The 25,518-nt window shown below is 38.5% G+C and overlaps 1 long non-coding RNA gene across 1 annotated transcript; it reads right to left on the minus strand.

Moving 5' to 3' along the window:
* Positions 1-842: 842 nt before the first annotated feature.
* On the minus strand, positions 843-25,518 carry LOC310892858. Its single transcript, XR_014578524.1, has 3 exons — positions 20,199-25,518; positions 19,334-19,752; positions 843-2,403 (listed from the first exon to the last, which is right to left on the minus strand). It is a non-coding gene; the product is annotated as an uncharacterized lncRNA (long non-coding RNA).

The following is a 25,518-nucleotide window of genomic DNA, read 5'->3' on the forward strand; positions in this document are numbered from 1 at the left end:
TGGTAAACATTGAATATTTAGCCTGATGCAGATATTGATGGCTCCCTCGAATATAGTACAGCACTCTGCTTTATACAGATCAGTCTGGGCAAAGACCCGGCAGCTCCAGTTTCTCTTTCTCAGTCCCACTGAGGTGGTATGAGAGGGTCATGTCTTGGACGATGCCTTGGGACACATGGTCTTGGTGAAAATCAGTGGTGTGTCCTAGCTCATGGACACCAAGGCAACAAATGCTGAGGGAATGTTTCTTCCTTCCCCTGACGTCCAATTCCAGTGCGAAGCACTGTATTACTCCTGGCCATTTCATTTTCAGACCAGGTGACATATAATTAAGAGACTCAACCTCAACACAAATTGGCCTAGTGTCATTCTTTTCAGGGTTGTTTTATTTGCTGAACATTGGAAGTAAATTTATTTTTGTGCTATTCAGACTAGAAACAAATATTAAAAAGATGTAAAAAAAGATATATAAGCTCTAATGGGAAAAAATTTACCACTATCACTTGAGACAAAGCCAAAATACTCTTTTTGAAGAGGCTGCTCCTATCTGTCTACAGAGAGCCTCATCCAGTCAGTCCTCCTAGTCAGGTGGCCTGCAGCAGACCCCCACCACAATGTCACCTGTCCCTGCTGTCCCTGTAATCCTGACCCACAAGCTCTCTGTTAGCTACTAACCCATCCCCAGGCAGAGCTCCACGCACTCCAGCTGCTCACTGACATATGGAGAGGCGATGACCCCTTCTCACCTCCCCTGTCTTTCCTTCCTAAAGAGCCAGTATCCTCCCATTCCAACAGTGCAGTCACGGAAGCCATCCCACCACGTCTCCGTGATGCCAACAAGATCATGGTCCTTTTGTTTATTCCCTGTGTTATGTGCATTTGCATAGACATCAAAGTTAATGGCACGTAATTTTTGTTCATGCATAGCAGGTAGAAGGAAAAAGTTCATTTTGGTTCTGTCCACCTACACCTGCTACAATTCAGAAAAACGGCAGAGTAGCACTTACTTAGATAAAATTTGCAAATTGCACTAGATTAGGAAGAACTGGGAAAATACCAAAGTTAAGGAGATAACAGGAGAAGAATCCTAGGGGCTTTTAAGGGACAGGATGGATTGCCAATAGTGCGTGAGATTGGTGATGGTGAGATGATGAGATTGGTGGGTGAGAGTGGGTGATGGTTGGACCAGATGATCTTGAAGATCTTTTCCAACCTTAATGATTCTATGATTCTATGATTGTTTTCTACAAGCATTCAAAGCATGTAACCATCAAGAGTAAAACCCTGAAGTCAACAGAAACTTTTCTGCTAATAAAAGTGAAGCCACAGTTTAATCCCAAACATGAAGACTGATTTCCCATTAGGCAAAAAGGACTAACAAGGTAAGGAAAAGAGAATTCACCTACAGGTGCTGAGACTGTGTCAGGTAAAACTTCCTGTGAGCATTATGTATGAGACAGCATCATGCTCTGTCAAAGGGAATACTCAACTCTATTAAAATGGACTGGACTACACACTGGAAAATATACTGTATTAATAATTTTTTCCATAGCAACTGATTGGATTAGGAGATTGAATTAGTCTTTCAGATTTTTAAAGTTTTTGACTGACATAGATAAAACATTTCTAGAATTTGCCTCTAAGTTTATATATAGGCTCCAAAATAAGGGTTATAATTTTCATAAATTAATTCAATTGGTGTACAGAGTACTTGGTCCACTGAAGAGCAAGCACTAACTTAGGTTTGTATGTTGAATCACTATAGAATTTTATTTTGGCCTTCAAATATTAGATTCTGATTTGCCCAGATTTGAAAAAAAAACATGTTGCTGCTAAATCAAGTAGGATTTGGTGTTTCAATTCATTATTCCCAGCCTCAATCAGCTGAAATGGCCATTGCTGTGTACAGAAGAATGGTGCATGCTAAAAGCTGAGGAGACAGGGATCAGATGGAAAAGCTAGTGACAGATTAGTAGTGTTGGAATAAAATGTTTCAGAACAGTTTTATGGAGAAGGATGCAAGAGGAAAATTGTCTGATCTGGGATGGAAACTAGTTGCCAGAATTTAGATGAAAACAAGACAAATAGGAAAAAAAGAAAAAGAAAAGAAAAGGGTGGGGGGGGCGGGGAAAGATTAGAAAAAAGTCCAAAAAAAGATTTGGGTGACATGGCTGTCTCCATTCCACAGGGGACGCTCTATGTGCCATCTCTTATTTCCTGCCTGAGAGTTATTCCCAGACATTCTTCTGCACATTTTTAAGGTCCATGATACAGGTCTTGGGGATGTTAGCCATATGGAGAGTTTTAGCATGTGGCTTATAGAATCAAGGACACTGATTGCTCCACTGAACATACTGCTCCGTCCTTCCATCCCTCTTCCTGCTTCCCCCCTCCACAAGACACCTGAGAAGAAAAGAAAAAAAAAGTAAAAAAAAAGTAAAGTACAGTCACACAAACAGTCTGATTGTTCTTTGGGAAGTAATGTTTTCTCAAGCTAGACAGCTGTATCTCATTACAGTTTTCCACATTTCCAGTACTTGTGGCCAAATTAATCAAATTAGGAGAAACAAAGAATGCCATCCTGAAAATGGTCATTATGGTTCTCTGCCTCCTGAGGTCTACAAAATCTCTTTTTTGATGAATCTGACTAGAATATTTTCTGTACTTCTAGCTTGATGTGGGACTGCATGTTGTAAAAAAGGAATATATTTTTAATATTGAAAAAAACCTCCCTGTTCAGAAAAAATATAAAAATTTTAAAAATCCAAGTCTTGTTGAGGGGTGTTTTTCCACAGACAGTACTGGGCATTTGAGCAGCTCTTTGACTCTTCTACTGAGTTCCACATTAATTCTGAATGAAATACATGGAAATAGAACTGCATTTCCCTACAGGCTTACTGTGAATTGATTAACTTTTGCTGCTTGGATCCAGGATCAGAGAATTAAGAGAAGGCACTGAAGCAATGCAAAGGCCTCATAATTGCAAACCCCCAAATCTAGTTATGTCTAATATTACAGGTGAGCTGGCAAAATATTTTCTCCCGAATAGGTTATATATTCATAAATAAGAGCCTGAAATGGTTCCTTTTTAAAATCAGTTACAAACTGATTACCAATACTTTCTAAATATTAAACACTTAGAATTTGTCTTAGAATTTGCAAACTTTCACAATGTCTTGAATTTGGATCACACACATGAAGTAGTTCCTTTAGTTGAGTGTACCTGAAAACTTGAAGTGTTTTGAAAATTCTCCATGTTATCTCAACTCTTGTTTCACTGAAATCCCTAACTATAATGATTAATTCACCTCAACAGGACAAGATGGTTCACAACTGAAAATTCCTTTTTCTTCCTACATTGCTTAGAAACAGAAAATGCAAGCTCACTTCTGGAGATAAGTGGGTTTGAAAACAACAGGCTGGAAGGTTTTGAGTAGTGTAACCCAGCAAATTGGAGCTTGCATGCAGAATGGTTTTCTTGATGGAGCAATATCTAAGTATAGCTGACTGTGACTTCTGTGAAATTTTCTTCCCACTACATAGGGAGAAGAATGCTTTCTATTCTACTGTTTACAGAAAGGTATTCATGGTAATGTAATTGAAAGTCAAATCCAAACAACTAAACTACAGAAAAAAAATGAAGCAAATCACAGGAACCCACAGTTCATGAGATCTGAAAAGGCACCCGGCTTTTGTAAACAAACGAGATTTATTACTCTTCCTTGGCACCAAACAATCCATCAAAGTTAATATCGCAAAATGCTCTGTAATTGTAACCTCCTGTTTTCACTTCCCCCAAAATGTCTGCAAAGGATCAATTTCACATCAAAGGTTTTTAAAGTTTAAGGAATATTTTTATCACTTACATCTAAACTTGTAGTCTGGTAAATTATACCTTTAAACAAAGCTAATTTCCAATGCTAAATAATAGTGATTGCCAAACCATGCTAAGACAGCAACTAGTGACTGAGCGAATGAACCCTCGGATGTGTTAAACATTAAAAATAAATGTCTTCTGCAGCTGGCCTTAACATTAGAAAAAAGGCAGAAGGACTTTCACACCCCATACCCCTTAGCGAAATCGCAGAGTTGAACACTGCTTAGAGAGAAAAACTGTAACTACATGAAGCATATGAACAGAGTTATTCAAAAATAGTTGTAAATGACAGAGATGGCAAAGATGTTTGTTTCCTCAGTCAAGTCTGCTGGAAACATGGATGAAACAAAGAAACAGCACACAAGCAAGCAGGATGCTGAAAGCCCAAATGCAGTCACATCAAGCTACAGATTACCCCAGCACCATGCAAAAGAAGAAAACAAAATCTATCCAGGTGAAACCAACCTAAAATGATGAGATTGCATGCTCCCAGTATTCCAACAGTGGTTTAAATTCTTAGCAGACTAACTGGAAAAAAGGCCTAGATTTCACACAGTGCTTACAACACAGAAGTCAGTGATGACAACTAAAATAATTCCTTAACTTTGTGATACTAAACTTGGCACAAATGAGTCACAGAGTGAATGTACAAGTGAAACCAAAACATAAACCCACAACAGACAATGACCTGTCACATCTTTGCAAGAGTTGCTAGAAGATTATCATGATGTTTTTGCCTGAAGAAGATAGTTTCCAAATAGTTTCAACTGGGATAAAATGATTCAGATGGTAAAACAGATGCTGCTGAAAATAACAATTGCATGCAAAACAGTAATGGGAGTAATAAAGCCAATGCAAAAATTAGAAATCTTTCCTAAAGTCCTATGGCCCATGTTAAGAGCATGTGAGATACTGAAGAGTCAGGCAGGTTCATCTCTGCAAAGATCAAGCAACTCTGTTCCCCAAAAAGAGCTCTCTCCCAGAAGATCATGGTCAGAGGAGTACTATGTAACTTGGCCTAACCCAGAATATTGTCAGGACTTCGTGCCAAAGAGTTACTGGAGCAAAAATACAGTTATTATCATCAGAATTGGACACTGCTCAGTAGATACAGATGGCTGAGAGTGTTGTTTAGAGAGTGAATTGACAGCAGACTATCAGACTTGCCAGGAAAATATGTTAATAGGTCTCACAGGGATCAGCATCATGGTTTATCACATTCTTATGTAAAAACAGGGAAAAGAAGAAACAGAAGCTACAGAAGATCAAAATCATAGTACTATTTCTCCCACAGAAAAGCCTGGAGAACTAATTAAAAGCTAAAGAAATAGGAGGTAAAATTGCAATCAAATGTGCAACAAAGGAATTCTGATTTGCTTTTACAGGTAACATTTTAGCCCCCTCCCCCGAAAATTTAAAAACTGCAGCACAGAGGGCTGAACATAGTGATATTAAATTAGTTTAGAGACCATTAGAGTTTGTAAATTATCTGACATTTCTCCAGTCTTTTAGATGTGTGTCATGACTGAAGCAGCCCCTAGATGAAGGTGCTCAGATATAATTAGTTTAAATAAATGCAATCACCTGCTAATAGCTATGAACTGGTGGCAAGACCGTTTCATCAGAAACCAAAGGAGACTGCAGTGAGGTGGGACATCTCTCACACAGAAGGACAGATTACACAAAATCACTGCTGTCAGAAGAGACAGTCAAAAATTGCAAAGGGCTTGTTATAAAAAAGTTGTATACCTAAGACCTAACTAGTATGTCCAAAGATACAATTTGAGGAAAGGCAAAGCTATTGTAAATCACCACAGGGATTTTATAAAAGCCATCTCCCACCTCTCCTGCCATCTCCCACCACTCCTGCCTTTGATACTTACTCCTGAACTGTCAGTGTTCCACTTATGAGCATTGCCACATTCTTACCAGCACCTACATGCACCACACAAATAAGGCATTTGCACAGGCATAAGGTAAATTTACAATACCATTAAATAGACCAGTTAAATGACATTTTCTAAAGGAGGGATCAGAATGAATCATTTAAAATGATCATTTTTCATGCTTTTGTGTCCAGGATGGCATCACACTAGGACAAAATGCCTAACTGTCTTTCCAAGTGTACTTGAACCGTTTGAGACAAATTGAGAAAACAAGACAAAAATCTGTGAAAGACAGACCACTGATAACTCTTGACACACTAGAACATATCTAGAACTGAAGACTATCTCGATCAGCAAATTGTGATTCAAGGTCCCAGCAACAGAACCAAGCAGGGAAGTGCAGGCCACCTGTGTCTCCAGCTAACCTTTACACAAAGCAGAGGTGGTGTTTTCCACTGAAAACTCTCCATGCGATTTCATTACTGTACATTGCTGTTCAGATGGCTGCGAACCAGGAGATGGAGCCTCTATGACTACTACTACAGTGCTCACTTGTGGACAAAGCAATGACACATCCTAGCAGATGTAATGGCTAAGCAGTATAGATTTGCAAGATGAACAGACAGTTTTTTTGTAGTGTTTACTTGGAAGTAGGAGCTTAAGTCATATCCTTTCATCCTTAAGCCATTGTCATTCAAAAGGCTACAACAATAGTTTTAAAAGATAGTTTTAATGATCTTATTTTAGAAAGCTGGTGGCTAGTGTATCACAGAAGAGCAGCAAAAGACCGTGCTCCATACAGTATGCTAATGGATGCATGAATCTCTCCAAAATATGTAATCTTCAGTTACATACACATGCAGAAATGCAAGTATTGTAATGCCTGAAATACACCCTCAGTTTACTCCAATCACTTACTGTAATCCTTGAAATACATGCTCATAGCTGCATCTGATCACTGGAAAGCAATGAAGAGAAAATGAAGAATGAAGAAAGAAGAATCAGATATTCTGAAGAACTGCAAAGCTGTGAACACCTATGATGGCTGTGGCATAGAAGACTACCCATACCTGTCACTACAGATCACACAAGTATGTAGTTTCCATTTCAGCCTTCCATCACACCATGAAGAATTGTCCAGAGACAAAGTCAAGGCAAAATTCTTTCTGACTTGTAACATGGCGCAGAGCACTGGGCTGGGCTACTGGACATGTCCATCATCTTCCCAGCTCTTCTACTGATGTTCTAGACCCTGGCAAGTTCCCCATTTCTAGCACAGGGAGTTATACCAGTCTCAAACATAAAATGCTCAGAAATCTGCTGATGAAGACTCTAAGGGTTACGTGTTACAATTCTGAGTTAAGACAGTACAAAAATAAATAAATAAATAAAATGCTCTGCTTGCATTACTTTGAATATCCACAAAAATGAAAGATGTAAAGTCTGTATAAACTTATTTTTAAGAAGTATGTCAATTGATGGTTTTGATAATTTTAAACAAACACCCAGAACTCTTTTTTCCAGAGCCCAGCTAAGCCTTGCCTTTACTGTAAACGCTGTGTACACCTTTTTTTTTTTTTTTTTTTCCAGCTTGTGGCTACAGCTGGAACAGTTCCCCCAAGACAAAAGAGGAGGTCAGAAACTGCAATGCTTTATGTTTCAGCAGTGACACTACCATGGCTCCATTGTTCACATGCTGTATTTCTTCCTCTTCTTTTTTGTTATTCCTCTGGCATGAAGACATCACTTAATCTTTGCCGAATGCTCAACACCAGTCACAACTCAGGAGCTGGTCTTCTCTTCGACGCTGCATTAGTGCTGTGGAGGCAGGTATTTCTTAGAAAATGTCACAAAAGGTGCACACATCTGTCTTTCTCAGTAACAGCCTGTAGCATGGATAGGTTTTCCTTCCTGCAGAAACTTCAACTGCATGTTTCTGTTTTCTCCTTAGAAGTACCGCCTTGTGCCCCTTCTCTGTCTCCATGACTTCACCCCAGTGTGACCACTTTGCTCCTGTGCCAGCCCAGTCCTGCTCCTCAAGCACATGGCTTGCCACTGCATGCAGCACCTTACAGATGCTGAAGACAATTTCACACTGGCAGACCTCTGGCTCAGAAAGTAGACTCATCACAGCATCATGGCATTCAGATGAGGACACTGCCTCGGCATGGTTTACAGAGGAAGAGGAAGGGATAAGAAGAAGTCACCAACAGCCTGAGAAAACAATAAGCTTAATGAGAATCCCTGAACCTACCCTTCCCTAGCCAAGTCTCTCCCTTCTCCTGTAAATTTGTCCCAGTTATAATAAATGCAAAGCCAGTTGTTGCTTCAGAAATCTCACTGTTTATGATAGAAATAATTTGCTTCATATGAACAAAGAGACCCAGGAACATAGAGAAGAAAAAAGAATACTAAAGAAAGTGTATGTGTAAATTAGTGGTTAGAAATCTGAGTCCCAGTGGCACAACCAATATAATATACTCAGCACAGGTAGCCTAGGTAAACAATCAGTTAATATAGCTCTTCTTATGTGAGCTGTTAGAAAACAGACAAAAAATTGAGTCTCTGCTAAAGGATTCAATACACTTCCTCCTGTTCTTTTTAAAATTTAGCGTTTCCAAAGAAAATATGAGTTAATATTTAAATTTCAATGACAGTACTTCTCTGAAATGTAGGAAGAATAGTTAAAAAAAAAAAGACAACAAAAACACAATCAGGCTGTTGAAAACAAAAACAAAACAACAACAAAAAAGATGCAGTTTTTTCCTTTCTAAGTTTAGCCAAATATGCTCAAATGTTGTAAATTAACACTTATCTGTATGGTCTTTCCTCACAGAATCTCAATGGGCTTTCATAAACAGTAAGAAATAATATGTCTCGGTATCTTAATGAAATTCATAAGGAACAGATAAAAATCCTCTCACATCCTGTAGACCTCTTGGATGGAATACAGCATGCTTTCAACATGTAATACTACAGTCCATCTAGTGAAAAGGCTGAATACCATGTCCTATTAAATATATAAAAGGAATGCCATATAGAAAGATTGCATTTACCCTTGCTATTATTATGTGTTTAGATAGCTAATGTTAATGTTCTTATTAGCAATGACTACAAGATCTCAGTTCTAGTTTCATTCTGGAAGACTAACCCTTGGCACTACAAAGAAATGCCATTCGGGATATCTGTATTCCTGTTCAGAATCTGCAGCGCTGTTGAGTGCTTCCTGCAGCACAGATACGGTCCCAGGACCTCACCTGTCCCATCCCAACCTGCTGTGCATGTTCAGGATTGCAGCTCAAGCTACGAGATCACACATCTTGCCAGATCCTCCATCAGAAAACCTGGGTCTAATTGGGATACTGTATCTTTACTCCAACCTCCTGTGATTGCTTTCATTGCATGATTTGATTTCTCCCCACTCCAGAATTCAGACTTGCCTTCCTTTGATCATCTTTACTGGGTGAAAGAGGACTAAATACATAATAATCAGGCTGGAAAAAGCCTGGATCAGCTGTCTTTGGGGACTGCAGGTAAATTTTCCAACTGTAGGCATTTAAAAGTGGAAGCTCTTCTGACAGGTACAATCTGTTGATCTCCTTTCCATCTTTAGGAGAAAATGTGCAACTTAGCTGTCCAAGCTGGGTGTGAAACAGAGATAATCGGGCATGCCTCATTGCAGGGGGGCAGTCTTTCTGCAGTAGGACAACAAAAAGGGATTGGGCTACAGTGGTGCTTTGTTCTGGTAATGTTTGAAGACTGGAAGAATAAACTTTGGCTTTGGAGAGGTTGCTGACTTCATCCAGAATTGCAGAGGCATCACAAAAGCCTTGTCAATGCACTCTCTCTTGGCACACATCTCATCTGGGGATGATGTGTAAGGTATGAGACTAAGAGCACACCTCACTGGGAACATAGATATAGTACCACATCTTATTCATTGCTCTTGTCAACCTCACAGTCCGCAAAAAGACGGGATTGTATTTCTTGCCCCTTTCTTGCCACTCCAGTGTATGGGATGATTTCTGTTTACAGGTTAGAGGAAGCATAGCTCCATGTAGTCACAGAGGCCATGCCGGGAAGTACACATACATTTAATATGCTTGCTCTGTTTAGTTGTATGTTATTTTTACATTGAGTTAGAATGAAATCTGTCCTAAAAATCACTAATGTGTAGTTGTTGCAAATGTGGTAGTATGCTGACACCACCCTTCAAAATGTCCCTGAAAAGAAAACAGATGTAGGAGGAAAGGGTGAGTTATAAGAATATAAAAGGCACAGGTGGTCCAAGAATGCACTGAGAGTCTTCATATGTACTGCAGCATAATTTCCTTCATTGTAATGAAGAAGAAAATTGCAGTGTGTGACCTGCTGTGTCCTGAGATCTCAGGATGCAATTATGGCCGATATTAAAACTTCTATTGACCTCAACTGGTTGAAGACTTTACCCCAAGCCAGATGTACACAAGACAGATGTATCTTGAGCAAATAGAAGTAAAGACAACAGAAAATGACATATTCCTGGCATTAAGCAGCTAGAAGGGATTCACAGCCACCTCAGAAGAACCAAGGAATATCTATCTCCATTTTACATCAATGCATATACATTAAATGTGTCTTAATTGGAAGTGATGGCAAGAAGAAAACTCTCTGGGAAAAATATATTCCACAAGGCAGCAAGAGACATAAACTTTTCCAATGAAAATCTTTTGAATATTTTCTTCTTTCTGGTTTCAGAATCCCATAAATATAGTCTGCTAAACTTCTATAAATCATTTTGTGCAGTGATAAAAACTTGGTTTGCTTTTTTCTTGTGTATATATTCCTATTTAATTTAGTTTGGTGTAAATTTATGATGAGAAAACACAAATTATTTTCAGCTTGAATATACGGAATAGGGAAAGTTATCACAGCAGCCTTTCTAAAAAAGAGAAACGAAAAAGAAAAACAGGGAGAGAAAACCATTGGATAGTATTGGTAATAATGAAAACTGAGAAGGTATTTGCTTCCCTTAAAATAGAAATTATTTCAAAAAAATTAATTATTAAAAAAAAACCAGAAATGTGCTCAGTTTCACTTTGTTTTTTTTTGACTTGTTCTAATATCAGGAATGAAATACTGCACTCTCCAAACAGCACCGAATATTTAACACTGTGCTGTTTGTTACACTTTCTGTATTTTCCTCACACAAACAACCCAGAAGCAACAGAGAAAATAAAATAAGGCAATACAGGCAAAAGTACCATCTCATCTAATTGAAATATGAGACATAAGAGAAAGAAAATTTGCTAAGATTCAATATAAATGAGAGGTCGCGTGAAATAATCTGAATGCCTACTGAAGTCTTTGTCTTGCTTCTGTTGTTCTCTCTGCTTTTTATTCCTTGTTTGATATGGGCTTCTCAGTTTCATGAGTTGATTCATTATTCCTTGCTAACAGGAGACAGTGACAACTATAGGGCTCTCCTCTAGTGCCTGTTCCTGCCTACCTGCAAGCCCTCATCCACAGCACACAGGGGGAGGAAAGTTCATCATTCTTACCTTTTCAGAGATAAGCTAAGATATTTAATACTAACATGAAAATTACAGCCAACTTATCTTTCATATTCTGCCCATAAGAAAGCACATCAGGATGCTAAGAAGTTTTTTAATGTGGATCCAAAATGTAGCACTTAGCAGGTTTTAGGAAGAAAAAGCTAACCTATATACCTTTGTCTGTTAAAAAAAAAAAAAAAAAACAAAAACAAAAACAGTATGTCTTCTGTGGAAGTTGTAGTGAAATTCAGCAATTTTTCACAAAAAATTATATGGCGCCTTACTTTAAAAAAATAATAAAATCATAGAGCTATTAACACTGTTCTCTGACTGCAGTAACTCACTCTAGAACTTTTTCATGTTGATTATATTTTTCCACCGAACAAAGTTCATCATCCTTACCCTTCCAGATATAAGCTAAGCTATTTAATACTAACATTAAAGTTACAGCCAACATGAAGTATGATTGAGAGTAAATGATTAGTACTGTAAAAAATAGGAAGCATGATATTTTATATCCACTGAGTGGTTAGAATTTTTTATAAAAAAAAAAAAGTTTCACTATAAGCCGTCATTTATGTAATGACCTAGTCAACCATTTTATATTTTTTTTTCTACTTGTTTAGCTACAACAAACTGTTTGCTTTATGAGTCCCCATTGCCTCAGTAATACTGCTGCAAGCTTCCTATTCCTTTTATGTTCCCAACAGGAATCTTCTAAACTACTTTCTAAATGCAAGCACTGCCGAAAACATAAAAGAAGTCAGCTAGTGTCCTGGTTTCAGCTAAGATAGAGTTAATTTTCCCCCTAGTAGCAGGTATGGTGCTGTGTTTTGGATTTAGGATGAGAATAATGTTGATAACACACTGATATTCTAATTGTTGCAGAGCAGTGTTTACACTAAGCCAAGGACTTTTCAGCTTCTCGCTCTGTCCTGCCAGCGAGCAGGCTGGGGGTGCAGCAGGAGCTGGGAGGGGACAGACCCAGGACAGCTGACCCAAACTGGCCAAAGGGGTATTCCATACCATCTGACATCATGCTAAACAATATACAATACATAGGGGCGGCTAGCCGGGGTGGGGGGACTGGCTGCTCGGGGATAGGCTGGGCATCGGTCAGCGGGTGGTGAGCAATTGCATTGCGCATCACTTCTTTCGTACACATTATTATTGGTATTATTATTATCATTATTATTTATTTATTTTTCTGTCTTAATAAACTGTCTCTATCTCAACCCACAGGCTTCATTTTCCTGTTTCTCTCCCCCATCCCAGAGAGGGAGGGGGGAGGGTGAGTGAACGGCTGTGTGGTGCTTAGCTGCCAGCTGGGTTAAACCACAACAACTAGTTAGTCCACTAACCCCAGTCCTGCTCATAAGTTAAATAAACATTGCTTTGGAACTCCAGGGTGAAAAATCAGCGTGTCTTAACCAATGCATGGTGAATTTTGCATGTTAACCTGTTTGGGGACATCAAACACCTCTGTTTGCTGTAATACTACAGGATATTGGGAAGACTAAGGAATTAGGTGGCACAAAAATTGTGAGGAAGTAGTTAATGATTTCTATTTTGTTTTGTATACATTTAGAAAGACAAAGGGGGGAGAATGTGAAAAGATAAGTTCATAAATAATTATTTTGCCATGGAAAATACCATTTTGTCTTGAAGACATAAATTTTGTCTGCTATTCAACCATTCTGCAACAAACAGAAAACAGACCTTTAGGGAAAAGGGATGTGATTGTATGAACTTTTTAAGGGAGGGGGCAAATACGGTAATATTTTGATAGAAGTGTTGTAACTTATCCCATATATCAATCTTTCTCTGTCATAATACTAAGAAAACTGTATTTCTTCCAAGCTTTGTAGATTTTTAAACAAGAATGTTTTTATATTTAAAAATGTCACTTACACTAGCTATCAGTTCATAAATAAAGATAACACCTTAAATTCAACCGTTCACACACAAATAGGAGAGAAAAATAACTGGTAGCAATTGTTACATATTGCCAACCCAAAGGATTGAAACCATAGAAGGCCTCATGAAGGTCATGTGAGTATACAATAGAGTTGAACAGGTTTCTATTTAAGGTCATAATTTTGAGATTTTCAAGATTCTTATTAGCAACTCCTTCTCTATACCCATGTAAATAAGAAAAAAAGTTTTTAAAAAGGAAAATCATGTTGCCACATCACTTGAAACACTACAGAAACTTTGTATTTGTTAGATGTAATGTATTATCTTGACAGGGCTTGCTGTGTGTGTAGAATCTCTCATTAAGAACATTATATATCAATCATATTCAAGAGAACAGCTCTTTTATGCAATTGGGAAGAATTGCTCCCAAATTCTTTTCCATGAATGAAAAACATATGCTTTGATATGGATGACATGCAAAAAAATCATCCAATACTTGTATCTGAATATGGGGAAGGAATTGGAAGTAATTCAGTCCCTTCAAAAAACATGCTTATCTCAGCCACACTGCAAAGGTGTAAAGCATCAGGCATCATCCTTGCACAGATGGAAGAGCAAGCAGGATGCAGATGAGCCACTCAGGACGCATGGCAAATGGAATTCATCACAGATATGCACTCAACACCTATAGCAGTTCTCTGTGTATTCTGGGTCTGATGCAATCTTTTAATGAGGCAGAGCCTCAGTTGGTCTACAGCTGTCACAGTTCAGCTGCAGGCCCCTCTAAGTAACAGAATAGCCCTTCACAGCCCTGCTCCTGCTTCTGCACTGAGCTACTGAAAAATGTTGCTGAGGTATCTTGAGTGCTATTTCCAGATGTATCCTCTGTAATTAATTATCTCAGTGCACTTTCCAAACCTGGGACTAACATTCACATAAGCAAATGAAACCGGTGCACCTGTGAGCAGTTGTGTTTTTTTTGGTACATGTTGGTGCATGAGAAACTGCTTTTGAAAATGAATCATTTGCACAATTTTGTTTTCAAAATCGTTGTATAGGCTGAACTAAAGGCTGGTGTTGAATTTTCATGGGTTTAAGTTGATCACATTCCAGTTCACAGCAGCAATTGTCATGATGAGTTTGCTTCCTATAACCCGTTCCAGTTCTTGATCTTAATGCTTAGCAGGGAATTTGGAGTGACTGTGGAAGCCATAGAACATCTAAAAACAGAATAACATCTACTAAGCATTTTTTCTCTCTTTTACATAGAGGCAGCATGCATAATATGACTGAAAAGAGGCAGCCACTAGGGTATGCAAAACATTACAAAGGCATAATTCATATTTCATGAGATCCTTCACAGAGAAGGGAATGGTTAAACGGAAGCGTAAGTTATGTTAAATATTTAAGAATCTGCTACATGCCATAAAAGCATTAGCAAGCAGTAAGCAGCTAGAAGATGCTTATCATTGCTCTTATGCTCTTGAATTACTCTTTAACTAGTTAGCTTAGCATAAAAATAATGCATACAGCAGAAAGCAAGCAGAAGGATCTAACAGTGGAGAAGAATTAGGTCATACCTTCTGAGAAAGAAAATTAATGTTGAGCAAACAATTACTACTCTAAGTTAAAAAGCTAAACAAACATCTTTTAAACTTAAATAATGAGTTCTATGACTGAGAATCAAGGCAAAGGATCCCAAACAGATCAGATATTCCACCAAAAGTCATTGAGACTTTTGTTTCTATTTCACTTGCATTTTTTACAGAATGGAGACATGACAGGTTCTGTCTTGTTTTGAAAACATCCTTGCTCTAAGGGGAACCTTTGTGGAAACAAAGACCAAAAAAAAAACAAAAAAAAAAAAACAAAAAAAAACCCACAGTTTAGATTTTAACTTTAATTCCATCATATTTTGGCCTGAATCAGTTTTTAAGAAGTCTTTTCTAACTCATGATGTGATTTAACTTCTCCATTAAGTACTTCTAATTTGCAATGCTTGTTAGTTGTTCCTTAATATGGTGCATTATGTAAGTCATACAAGTATGAGGAAAAGCAATAACTACCTGAAAGTAAACACTTCAAAAATAATCTAGGTATTGAAGAAACAAACAAACAAACAAACAAACAAAAACAAACAACAAACAAACAAACAAAAAACACAAGATCAGTACTTGTGCATGTTCTCCTGTCAAAAATCAGTCAGTCCTGAACTGAAGAAAGATATATCTTTGACAGGGCCACAAGTAGTACCTAGGAAGCACAAGGAACACAGTAGCTACAATGTTTATATGAAACAAACTGCAAGAATTGTACACAGCTCTTCCCAGCCACCCTGGGAGAGTCACCCTGGCATCTGTGTTCCAGTTTCCCTTATGCTGTTTGCTTGAAATCAGAATTAATTGAAGGCTAGAGCAAATGTCTGAGAAAGCATTAAACGAATTACATACTCTTTTGAACTTAAGAGAATGAAGGGATTTCCTAAATGCCAGCTCCCTCCAGAGTCTGAGGAACCTTTCTTATTTCTCCAAAGGTCTTACTAAGGTTTTTGTAGTAACAGATATCCTAGTGTGTGTTAATTGCAACTAAAAAGTTGGCATAAAGATGGACAGCTTTCTACCATGAGGAGACAGAGTAGCATCAAATTAGACTAAATAAAGCTTAGAGAAATCAATTGCTTCTCTCCACTCCCTCAGCCTTCTCCATTTTTCTCCTTCCCTTGGGGCAGATACAATTTTTTCTGGTTTTCAACATTTTCACAATGCACCCTTTTAACGATATACTGCAAAAAGAGTTTATTTATAACCTCTGCTACAGCCAAAAGACTTGGTGGAAGGAAATAGAAGGAAAGGTATCACTTAGCTGGCACAGACAGGGATATTTTGGCAGCCTACAATTAGACATTTGTTCATTCCTTTTGCACTCCAACAGAACTAAAAGACCTTTGCTGAGCAGCCTGCTGAGGGACTGCTAAGGTAGACCACAATGGTCTCCAAAGAATCCCATGCCTCCACCTACCCACCTCTTGTTTTATATTGCATCAAGACTCGTGGGACAGCCTTTGGACACAGTAGAGTGTCTGAAGTACTGCGGTCTTCTCTGAGACAGGATTTACAGACAATAATATTTACATTCATAGCAGAAAAATTGATTTGAACACTTAGGTGAGGTAAAAATACCTCAGAGGACTAAAATAATTTTGTCTGGGAAGTCAGCCACAAAAAAAAATCAGCACAAGCAGGCATCAGCAAGTGATAAACAAAAGGAAGGCAGAGATAAGAAGGATGGATGAAGGTGGAATCTTCACGACAGTAGAGTTCCCTAGACTAGCTTTTCATTTGAGGAGAAAAGTTTCTATCTTTCAGTTTCTCCAGCTGTCTCCTTACTTTCTTCCTTCTAACCTCCCTCATTTCCTTCCTTTCTACTTAGGTTGCTGCCACCCATTCCATCCTCTTCCCCTGCTTCCCAAAATCTAATCAATGCTAAACCACAGCATTCACAACCGCCTCGACTTAACTGTATTTTTGCAGTAGATGAAGCAATCCAGGGTTACAGAACCACAACTGCGGTGGCTTTGAGAACATGTAGATATACATTGTTTGCTTTGATTAACTCCTAATTTCAGACTGCTATTTCTAGAAATAATATATACACCACGTTTGTGCCAATATTGTAGAACTTGTCTCACACATTAATATTTTATTCAGATTTCTACAGCCATAAATTACAGATTACGACAACACAGAAAAAAATATTAGCTGTTTTTAGGCATAAACTGTCATTTCTGATGGAGCTGTGGAACCTGAGGGTTAATATAAAGGGGAAGACTAGAATAGATGGAATAGACTAACAAACATTCCTAATTGTAATACTGTAAGAAATTGAAAATAAAGATTTTAACGTATTTTTGTCCATGTCAGAAATTATTCATTTTCTAAACTGAAAATGTTTTGACAGTTTAGAAAATGATAAATGTAGGAAAAACAAACATTTGTATGTCGAGGTGAAATGTTTTACAACATTTAGGATGAGAGTGGAAAAAAATACATGAATAGTTGCTGTTCTGCACTGTAAGTTGTCTGACTTACAACAGTGCAATCATTCAGAGTGTATGAAAGTCATAGGATGGGGATTGTCTTGCTGACAGGCAGGGCTGAAACTGAAGAGTTTTGTGTCCAAATGCAAATATGATGATATGCTCATTATTTCAGTATTGCATGTATATTCCAGGTGGCAAACACTTGCTGTACTTTTCTCTACTCTCAGTAACACGAATATGAGATCTTCCAGGGGAAGTATCATCTATTTTGCATTAGCTGCTTAAAAATCCACACTCAGGGAAAAATTTTTCCACAAAGATGACTTTTCTTTCCGATGTAAATAGGCATAACTTCGCTATTAACCTCCAGAAGAACTAACAGAACAAGGTAACACACAAGACAAAACATACAGTCAATGAGCAATTAGGCCCATCTGATATAGTTTCTGTAGTCAACTGAATTTTTTCATACCTGCTTTAGGAAAGAAAGTTAACATTTAAAAGATTTGTCCTAGAGCTAGAAAGGTGAGGCAAGCACACCCCATATTCAAGTTCCTGTGACAAAGCAAGTGTATTGATGAGTGAGAAAAGAGATCAGCCAAAAATGATGGCAGATTTGTCTATCTTTTCCAGTAGTTCAGAGATGGAAATTATTAATCTCTGGATAAGGATGGCCATGACATTTTCATGGATGACTGTAGCTTTGTTTAAGAATTTTGGAAAATAGCTTGTTAACTCTGCAAGTACGTTATTAAGTCAAGGATGCTTTAAGAAAAGATACTCAAGCAGAAAATCCAGACCTACTTTTTAACCACTGTGCCATAAAAAGCAAGAATGGCATCCCTTTAGGATGGGTGACAATGTAGACAAATCCAGATTTCAGGAGTAGTGTGCATATCTAGTGCATAAGCTCTTCAAAGGAGAAGAAAACAAAACAAAACAAAACAAACAACAACAAAACCAACCAACCAACCAACAACAACAACAACAAAAACACACCTTAATTCCTGCCAGTTTGCAGTTTGTTTTGCTTGATGGCTACAACAGAGAGTTGTACTTGCAGCGTCAGCTAGTGGCTATGGAAGAAACTGATTACAGCATGAGAACACAGGGTTTGATCTCTTGGAGTGAATTCTCAAAAGCTGATGCCATGGGCTTGCCTGGGCAAGCAGCTTCTGGTGAAACTCAGGCTGTAGCAGAACATCACAGTCTTCCTTCCAGTCATTTCCATGCAGCACTTATTTTCCCATCCCTTTACAATCACTTTCTTATCTTGGGCAAGTCACATAATCTCTCTGAACAAGATTTTCATTTGCCTTCATATCTTTTAATTTCTTTCCTTCTGGGGCAGTTTCCATAGACTTGTTCAGCCCTTCAGCTGCAGACCCATCCCTTACCACATGAAGTATTATTTTTGTTATTTATGTATTTGTATTTATGTCAGCTGTAAAGGAGACATACTAAAGATGAAGGCTCCCTTTTGTGGATTCTTTGTATAAAGACGAAATAAAAGCTTCTGTGCTCTGATGAAATTTCAGGTTAAACGTGAAGATGACAGGAATAGTATTGATCCTCAAATGCAGTGTGGATCTTCCAGAAACATTTTAGGAGAATTCAAGGAGCCACCCCAAAGAGATTTGGTTTCCAAACAACACGTGAAAAAAAGTTATGGAATGATTTAGCCGTGCAACACAAGAAAGCAAATGGGGAAAAACGCTGCAGGTATGACACAGCACACTCATATGCTACGGTGACAGATATGAACTGTATACAAAAAATGGTTTTAGGGATATAGAATGAAGATAAAAAGCAAAAGTAGAATAAGAAAGGTCAGGAGTATACTATACTGCAAAGATCTAGGAGTTAGGGCAGATACCTTCTTTTAACTGACCAAAACCGAGCAAATGATTTTCCAGAACTGTTTGGGCACCTTCTTCCACTGCTTACTCTTGAATGTTCCTGATTTTTGCCATCATTAGGGTAGATGAGCGATCAGGAAACACTCTCTGTGGGTCTGTTTGCATGATGTTTTCCTGTTACAGAATCTAGCAGGGACTTTACCACAGGCATTTTAACTTACCTGTGTCTATTCTTCCTTAGACTGCAGTGAATTACATTTCCTTAGACTACACTGAATGTGGCTCTTTGATCTCTCTGAACTAGGTTCTGCACAGTCTGTTTCTTCTTTGCAATTTTCATTCTCACCTTTTATTCCAAAAGTCTCTTTCTGTTCAGAAGCAGCAAATGAAGGAAATATGACAGCTTATCCAGTACATTGTCTCTGACCTGGAAATATGTCTTTTAGGGCTCTTCAGCTGTCTTACCCCAAAGTCTGTAGTCTCGGAACTGCTCATCTGGCAGAGCAGAGCAAAGATTTGGGATGCAGGTGCCCTCATGACTGAATAGCGCGTGACTTGGCCCACAGAGCTGTCTCACAGCTGGCTGAAGGACGACAGCCTGAACGGGAGGATTCTGACTTGCAAAACACGGCTTTGTTTCCTAGGGAAAAAAAAAAAAAAAAAGGCATTTTCTTGAGATGAGCAGCCTTGGAAGGCAAACCACCACCACCAGCTGCAGCACACTGCTGCCTCTCCTGGCCCAACACCGTACTGCTAACTCCCAGTGGCTGGAGCCAAGTCGTTCCCACCCCCCACCCCCCCCGTGATTATGATCGCTGTATTTGAGAACAGAGCCATCAAATTAGAGATTATAATGGAGCACCGGGAGAGGTAAGTGCCCAGACTTATCTCTGTTGGGCTGCTGAGGGTGACCTTTTCAGTGGTGCTGCGTTTTCATGCTCCGTCCATTTTGCAGTCCTGGTTACATGGCCACTCTTTGTGCAGCCATGCAGTAAACCTAGCCCCTGAAATGATCCGAGTTAAATATTTCTACCAAAGACATTGACCTGCTTTTCTGTGCTTGATTGTTTCAGAAACGTGACTTACTGTGACCCTGAAATCTGTCTTGGCATGACTGGAGCACGAGGGCAGAAATGAAAGCTGAGGACCCAGGGACTCCTCGCCGCTAGGAAAGAGGCCCGTTGAACTGCAGCCGTAAGGTGCAACCAAGCAAGTCTTGGGTTTATTCTTAACCATACCTGGAAAGTGCCAGAAGTTCTCCAGCTGCAGGAGGACAGATGCAGCCTAATTGCAAGTTAATTGCCAAGGTGACAGAAGCCCTGTGCAGGGACTTCTGGCAGATCTTTAGCCCACAGGTCTCCTGACACGGAATAATGAGTATGCTCTGGCGACTTGACTCCCATACACATTTCAGTATTCCTATTGTCAATCAAAGGACTACAGATAGTCCATTATAATTATGATGTCACTGTCTATCAAATCAATTTGTCATACTGAAGGAAAGGAAGCATTTTAAAAAAAAAAAAAACACGTGCAAATAACAGAGAGCAAAAGTCAAAGACTGGAGTTACAATTAAAGAATGAAGGCAGTATATGGGCTAGAGTCTCATCTGGAAAGGGACTGAGAAGGAGAGGAGCACATCTGCCCCTGTTGAAACACATCCTAGATAACCTTTTTTCTGAGAAACTGCAGGCACATCTGGCATTATATTTTCCCTCAGTTCTAGGGTTTTGTCTCTGTTATTGTTAAAGAGCTGAGATCATCGGTGGTATTCAAGTACAGGATTTTGCAGTGGGCCTATCTTTACCAAAAATGGCCCTGATAGAATATTTCTGCCACACACTTGAACTCACGCTCTGCTACCTGGCTGCTGGCAGCAGAGAGCGCTGGAGCCCATGGAGGAGAGCCCAGGAACAAGCAGCACCGCTGTGCTGGCTGGGCGGTGGGGAAGACCAGCAGAGTTAGCACCACCATGTGCAGGCACCAACTGGGCCCTTCTCTGTCTGCTGGTTACAGCATCCTGTGGTTGAAGGCAGCCTGTAAAGTCAGTCATGACTTGCTTATTAAACACCAATAAAATATCCCAGTTGCTTATGATTAAGGACCATACAACCAGAACAGAATGAAAGTCCTTAAACTTTTTTACTGCCTTTAGATGCACAAGCATCTGGTGCTTGAGAGCAAAGGCACCCTTTTTTTTTTTTTCCCATCTTGCTCTGTCTAAGCCATGTCTCCTTTTCACCTGACAATTGCTCTTAAGGAAGTTTCTCTGGAAAGAGTAATGCTTCCCTAATTGCACACCAAGGTATCTGCTGCCAGTGCTGCACGCACACAGGCAGAGGTATACACCAGCCTCCATTCTCCCATTGTCTTCTTGCCTCCAGAGCCAACACTAAAACAGACCTCAAATTCCTGAGGGAATTAGATATGCAGATTTATTTGATCAACTGTGCCTAAAATTGCATGCATAAGGATGTTTGGAAGGACAGTAATGTAATTATATGTAAACACATTGCTATTTGACATTTCCTTCCTCTGTGAGGAAATTATCCTAGCATTTTATTGTTAACCATCCATTATTTAGCAGAACCTGCTTTGCTGCCAGAATCCCAGACATAACTGCATAACATCAGTGGCTATGTGAATATTAACAACAGTTAACTACTGAGAAGAAAAACTATTCTGAAATAATACAGAAGCTGCAGAGTCAAGCACCCAGATGGGAAGAAACATTAGAATTAAGCTTTCGGGGTCAGCTTTGGCTTGACACGTTTGTACATGTGTGTTCCTTTGAGTTAAGTGATAATAAGCCATTTCCTCTTACTTCTCTTGAAATCTCAATTCCTAAATTGCTCACAATTGCCTTTTTTTCTCTGTCTTCTTACTGTAGAAAATTGCTCTTACAAGGAAAACTATTTTATAAAAAGTAGTAAATTACATCGACTCATCTTAATGCCCAAATCTCCAGAGACTCTGATTTGCTTTAACTCACTGCAGTCTCACAATGAATTAATTTTAGCCATTCGACTTTATCCTAAATGTCAGGAGATAGTGAGGGATGCAAAGCACCTGTAGGAGATGAGAACATAAACCAGTTGTAGATAGAATTTGAAAAACACTCTGAGGTACCATTAGTCTAATTTCAGCCAAGATCACAGAGGATTTTTTGTACTAAAAATAGTAATTTTACTATTCCAGACAAAGGCATGGAGCTGAATTTTCAAATTTACAAATGTGTTTAATTTTAAAACCTCAGTGAGGAGTAAAGCTAAGAAACAAAGCAAGTAGAAGTAGAGCAGCAGAAAATCTGGAACCTGATCTCACAGTTCTGGGTGCTTGAGACAGAAACATGAGTAAGGTAAGTGACAGCAGGGAGTTAACCACTTACATAACTTTTTTCAGTGTAAGAGATACTCCTTCTTGTTAAGTCATTCTTTTTTCCCCTTCATTTACTAAACTACTGTTATCTCAACCCCCAAGTTTTTCTTGCTTTTCTCTTCTGATTCTCTCCCCAACCCTGTTGGGGTGGGGGTTTGAGCGAGCATGCTCTGTTGCTGGCCAGGATCATCCCAGAACAATTAGAGAAGGTTTTTAATTGTTTACTCTCTGTTCTGAATGTTTCAACGATTTCAGGATGGATGAAGAGTAAAACCAGTAGCTTTTGCTAACAGATACATGTGTAGAATCCCCTTTCAGGAAAGCTAGCATTTCTATATGGCCCTACCAAGGCTGAAGCCAGGGTTTGAAATCAGGAACTTTCACACTGTATGAATTTCCATAGAAGTAACTGAAAACTTCTAGTATTTTGTAATCCCACATAGATCTGCCACTAGCAGGGTCCATAAATCTAAAGAGACCTTGTTTAACTGAGGGTAATGAAGAGCTTTAATATGTATGTAAAACACAACCTCTTGAATCATTTTGGTTTCTGGATCAAATGGAAGCCTGTCAGTTGAAAAAGTTGTCTCTTCAAAATCTTATAAAATATAAAAATTAATATTAAATCAATTACTTAATGAAAATAACAATAACCCCTTGGGTTACTTGACTAAACCATTGTTTCCTTCTAATAAAAATGTATGGCTGTGACATTGTTATTTTTCTTTCTTTTTTTTTTTCTATTTTATATTTCTCTCCTTTCATGGAGCACTACATTTCTGGAAAGGTATCCCCTATTGTTACTGATCAAATTAAATTGACTCGATGGAGGAAGAGCAACCATGCCTAAATGTCCTTCATAATAAAAGTAACTTAAAAATCTGCTTTTCCTTACTGCAAAGGCAGTAGATTTCCAAGTGGAAATTTCAGAAAAACTGGTCACAATGCACTGGAACTGATACTGTCGCTAGTACGGAACTATCTATAAAGAAGAAAAGAGATAAAAAAAAAAGTGATTTCTCATCAACTAACATGTACCTAGTGGCAAAAGTGCAGACCATGGTGACATTGAGTCACTGCTTGGGCAGTGCAGCAGAGTTTTAGCTATCCAGTAATTATTCTCATTGCTTCAATTTTATTCTCATTATTGATTAGAATTAATATTCTGGTTATCACAAAGGCAGAAATGGCAGCAAAGAGTGCTTTCTTTAAACAGATTTCAGCAGTAAAAAACAAGTTCACACAATAAGCCTGTGCAACCGCCTTCCTTGATCTATAGCTGCCTTCTAAACAAGCTTCCTTCCTATGTCCATTTGAGTCAATCAATGGAAACCACCACTAACTTATAACACAGCCAACATCTCAGCAGAGGTGAAAAGCACTTATTAGTTTCCAGAAAAAATTGCGTATTCAAACTGCAGACTCTTGATGTGAAGCGTTTCCACCTGCATTTATGGTGTACTTGGTATTTTGAGGCATAGGCTGTCGTGTACACCATGGTGCTACTGTAATGCAGATAACCAGGACTCCTTTTATACTCCATGTTTGTACATGTACCAGATATTTTCAATATATCTTTTTGTAAATTGTGAGCATTTGTTCCTGCATGAACCTTGTCCTAAGACTGTATGGCATACACCTTACCCAAAGAACTTTGCACTTGGACACAATGTTAGTAATCACTAAAAGAAGAAATGGAATTTGGGAACCACCACATTAGAAGTAACCACTATGAAATTAATGTATCTTGTTAGCTCTTCAGGACATCATCCAGATGTCTCACCTTTATAGAAACAGATGTGCCCATATTCTGTAGTTGTAATTACTACAATGCCTGTATATCAGCAGCAGGCAGAAGAAAAGAGGCACGTCTCTCCTTGATTTAAAAATCAGATATTTAATTTTGTACATAGTACCATAATCTTGCTCTGTGGCATGTATCAATATGGAATTAGATCTAGTAAGGTCCAGCTGAGATCCCAAGCAAAAAAATTGTGCCTTTGGGACATGTGGCATTACCACAAGCCCATTCTGGAGTTCCTTTCAGCTAGACTGACAGTTATCATGATAAATTAACTACCAGTGCTGAAGATGTTGCAAGATTTAGCCCACAGTCAAGTTTTAGGCTGTTCTTCTTAACAAAGGATGTCCTACAGCAACCAGTTTCCAGAAAGAAGAAAGCAGGGATATCAACATTTCTGAAATAGAGGGCATGAAAGAAATTAATGATAGAGACAGAATGATTTCAAAAATTTTAAATTGTAAACTGATGGAACTTCAGCTCTTTTAATTTAACGTGGAATTGATATGGAGGTAATGTGAATTGGTCAGAACCCATTTCAGTTCTGAAGTAACTATACATGATTTTCATCTATTCCTGATACATTTTCCTAATTTTTTTAAACATATCTTTCCAGTCCTATCCACAATATTACAGCATGCATGTGGGTTTACATCTGATGGTTTTTATTGGTGGTGGACATGCTGAGCAACATTCACCAAGACTATAAAGCCTCTATATCACTCAATGTCTCACAGCAATGTTAGAAATACAGCAGTGAACTGGAGGATCACTGAAGCACAGAAGTCAACACACTGGTTATGTTCCAGAGAATCAGCTATGTTATTTAGGAACCATTAACAGTATTTCCCTAAGAAGGGTGATCTTATGAGTCATATCATGTCTACTCTTAGGAAAATTTAATTGAACTTTTAATTTTGATGAAGTATTACATGTAATCCAAAGGAAGTGCACATTTTCCTTTCAGACCACAGAATAATTTACCTTCTGCAATACTGTGTTTATACTGTGTTTATATACTGAAATATTCACCAGATGATAGGTAAAATTACACTTGAGATCATTTGCAAGAACAAATTGTTTTGTTTGTATGAAATCTGGGGAGAGAATCACAAATATCTGCAGTTATGTTTAAAATCCTAAATACAATTTCGTGTCAAGTATTTATTCTTGGGAGCAGCTATCACTTAATAGAAACATACAGTACACCTCCCAGTAGTGAATAA

The sequence above is a fragment of the Anser anser genome (assembly GCF_964211835.1).
Source record: "Anser anser genome assembly, chromosome: 1".
NCBI classification, from domain to species: Eukaryota; Metazoa; Chordata; class Aves; order Anseriformes; family Anatidae; genus Anser; species Anser anser.